Here is a 3,835-nt window from a genome sequence, read left to right as displayed (position 1 = left end):
AGACGGGAATCAAAGTAAGGAAAGGAGATGAACATGCAGGCAGCGTGCGAGGCTAGAAGCCCGTTGGCACGGCCCCCAGCGCGTGGGCAGCGCTTGTTCCCTCGGGCCGTAGGTAGCGCGCGGGTGTGGGAGGAGCGGGGGCGTGTGGGGTACGGGCGGCTCGCGCGAAGGCCCATGCGGCGGTGGCACGCCCCAGCAGGCGATGCTGTATAGCGTCGTGGTCGACCCGCCGTCGTGCAGGATGCCAGGGCCAGGGCGTGAGACGGCAGGCAAAGCAGCTCCCCGGCGATGGCTTTTCTCGATGGAGCATCTAGAACCGTGCAGCCGGCTCATCCGTGGTGGTGCCTGCAGCTCCTTCGCCTTAGATACCCGACGACGGCCCTGGCACCACTTTTGCTCGAACGACGAGAGGCAGACCGGAGTAAGCCTGGTAGGGTGGCGACGGCGATGCAGGATCTCGCTCCCCAGAGCAGCAGCGACATCAGACTCGACGCAGCTCCTGCCCGGTACAGGCCCTTGGTGGCGGCCCCGACGGCGGCGGAACCATCGCCACGCTAGCACTGATTGGAGGAAGAAGAAGGCAGGCAGCAGCGAGCAGGATTGAGGGTCGGACGCCCACCAGTATTTATAGGAGACAGCAGCAATGAGGAAACCAAATCAGAAACGACCAGCAGAGGCGGCAGAGAGAAGTCCAGAAAGCAGAATCGAAGCGGCGACCACCAACCGGAGGACTCGAGAAGCTGCAGGCGACAGAGACGGAAGGCTGAAGTACGTGGCATCAGACGGAAAAAAATAGAAATCGAATCCAACCTGATCTTGGCAACTGCCAGCGATGTGTATCCAACCTAAATTTTTTAGCTCCTAATTGGCCGCTGCTCCACACACCCAGGAAGGTACACGACCATGTCCCCAAGTATTACACGTGTCAGGCAGCAGTTGGTCAATTTTTTACCGTAGTAAAAGTGAAAAAAACTAGAAAAACTAAACCTAGCCAGGTTTAGTATATGTAGAATACTTTAGCAGCGTTTATGCCTAGAAGCAGGAGGGGAATTTTTGATCTATGGGGACATATGCATCCTATGTGGATTTTTTTTAGTAATTCAATAAAAAGTCAAAAATTCCTAAAAATATTTTTGAAATAAACTTGACCTTCTATTGTACTCGTGAGAAATAAAATCCATAAGAAAAATATCCCTTTGACTTCTTTTCAAAAAAGACAAATTTTTCGCTAAAATAGTGTGAATAGTGACCTATAATAGCAAATAAATTTTGTCCCTTTTGTTGTGCGGTCAACTTTTGTTTTTTTCGTCGAGATTTATATACTAGTGCAAAAGTAAGTCAAGTATTTTGTCAAAATAGTTCTTACCTCTTTTGACTTTTTATTAAAATATTAAAAAGAAATCCCCATATAGGGTGCATATACAATCAGGAACCAAAGTGTATTTCCCCCTAGAAGCACTGCTAACTGGTGAAGCACTAGTTGCGTGTCCATGCGGACAACGCTGCTAATCGGCAATTCAAGTAGCAAGGAATATTTTACTAGTCACACCGAGAATTATTTGTCATAATATTATCAAAAAATTGTATAGCTTCTCCAAATGTGATTTCCATAAAAGTATAACCTGCGGCGGAGTCTAGAAGATTTCTAGAAACAAATTTTAATCCCGCATAAAAAAATTATCATTCATAAGCTTAAACCATGAATGAGGCTATTTCTCATAATTGATTCCATTCTATCTCAAGATTGTGCAACATGTTCATGCTCAAGTTGTTTATAATTCTTTATGATTTTATTTCTCTTAGCGCGAGGAAAATACTTGGCAATAGAAGCATCCTTACACGCTAGAAGAATTATAAACAGAAGGAGCCACTTGACTAGCTCGGCTTGGTTTTGCGGCCGAGTGGAAGCCACGAGGAAGGTCAGGTCAGGTGCGGCGGATGCATTTTCGACCATACATACATACATACATACCACGCCGTCCACATCACTCTTCCGAGGACAAAGACGGAGCAAACTGTCAATCAGACAATTACTCGCAAACACGCGCGCATGATGTGGACAACGATATTACCAGCTCGAGTGGTCAGTGAGGTGAGCGTGAGATGCAGTTCCTCCAATCCCGCAACAACAACAACCCAAAAGCCAAGTCTCAATATTGCCATGTCTAACAAATACTACAAGGGAGACATGACACATTTGTAATTCATTCCTCGTTAATCGGTGATGTGACTAGGTTATGTAATCTTCTTTCTTCAACCGGCTGTGGTCTTTTTTCCTCTTTCATTTTTTTCCAAACATGTTGAGTGTCTGGACTTTGTTTTGTTTAGTAGAGATGAGTGTGTGCATCACTATATATATGATGTTGAGGTCATGGGTGTCCCCTTTTCAGGAATTTTATTTTTCTGGTTATATAATCCCCGGTTGGCTGCAATAACACAGAAAGTCAGTAACCTCGAGATGCAAAACATATTTGTCTAAATAAAGTGTAATATGAGCAAAATTTAGTACAATAGTCGGGCCATACAATCGTTAATAATGGTTTTATTCTCTGGAAACAATCTAATCCAAATCAGGTTTAAAAAAAACTAGGTAGGCCTATAAAGACATTTTTTAATATATTTTTCGAGTGATTTCTTTAAATCCTTGAAGCTATTTTTTGACATTATAAAACTGAATTTTATATAATTAATTTTGTATTTTACAAAGTATAAAGAACTATAATTGAAATTAACTTGAAATTTAGAAATATTTTGAGGTTAACTTAAATTATAATTAAACACATTTAAAAAATATTTTTATTATAATTATAGGTATTTAACTGTGAATAAATGATCATATTAGATGTCACATTAAATCCCCTAAAAAAGATGGTTTCTCTGCGGGGACCCTAAAAAAGATGTTACATTAAATTTACTAAAAGAACACTTGAAACACGAGGTAAACTGAATTACAAAATGAAATTTCCTAACAAGATTACAAACTATAATACCATAATCTAGAATATAGTCTAGCAGAGTCGGAGAATACAAATCATCTTTTCTAGTTGAAATGTGTGGATTTATACATTTATTTATAAATTAATGTTTTTAATAACTCATAATGTAGCATCAAAAGGATTGAAAGCATAATGAGTGATACTAAAGTGAAGAGGAAGAATAATCTTTAATCAAAACGTGCATACGAAATATGCAATGAATCGCAATATAACCATGGGGTGGCAAGGATAATTAGGCCTAAATTTATGTCGATAAATACTTGGATGCAAATTCAGCAATGTTTTTATCCGAACTCCCTCCTTCCTGCATTGCCTCTTTGGCCATCTTCATCCACTTTGTCGCATTGCTGCGGTACTCATCCTTTCCCTTCCCATCCATCACCTTCCGGATGCATCTCTTCACCTCCTCCCTCCTCACCAAGCATTTCACCTCTGCCCGCATCCGCACGCCGATCCCCCATGCACTCTCCACATACTTTGCCGTGGTTGGCTGGTCAGCCGACCTTGGCATTGCCACCATTGGCACACCGGCAACAATTGCTTCTGTCGTTGAGTTCCATCCGCAGTGTGTCAAGAAACAACCTGCAAGGTAAAAGGCAAATTAGTCCCTCAAGAAATGGATATTTATTTACACACATGTATATAAAGAAACTCCCCATTTTCATACCTATGGCTTTATGCGCCAGGACATCAAGCTGGGGACACCAAGGCACAAGTAATCCATTTTCCTTGCATCTGTCATGGAGTTCTTCAGATATCTTTTCTACCTCGCTGGATCTCACGACCCAGAGAAATGGCTTGCCGGAATCGCAGAGCCCATTTCCAAGCTCGTCAAGCTC

The 3,835-nt window shown here is 42.4% G+C and overlaps 1 long non-coding RNA gene across 1 annotated transcript; it reads right to left on the bottom strand.

Annotated features, from left to right (window-relative positions):
* Positions 1 to 2,139: 2,139 nt before the first annotated feature.
* Positions 2,140 to 3,826, bottom strand: LOC119346882. Its single transcript, XR_005167982.1, has 2 exons — positions 3,664 to 3,826; positions 2,140 to 3,578 (listed from the first exon to the last, which is right to left on the bottom strand). It is a non-coding gene; the product is annotated as an uncharacterized LOC119346882 (long non-coding RNA).
* Between the last annotated feature and the right edge of the window lie 9 nt (positions 3,827 to 3,835).

Source organism: Triticum dicoccoides, unplaced genomic scaffold, assembly GCF_002162155.2.
Source record: "Triticum dicoccoides isolate Atlit2015 ecotype Zavitan unplaced genomic scaffold, WEW_v2.0 scaffold53847, whole genome shotgun sequence".
Classification (NCBI taxonomy): domain Eukaryota; kingdom Viridiplantae; phylum Streptophyta; class Magnoliopsida; order Poales; family Poaceae; genus Triticum; species Triticum dicoccoides.
The sequence above is the reverse complement of the archived record's forward strand: the minus strand, read 5'-3'. Positions and strand labels throughout refer to the sequence as shown.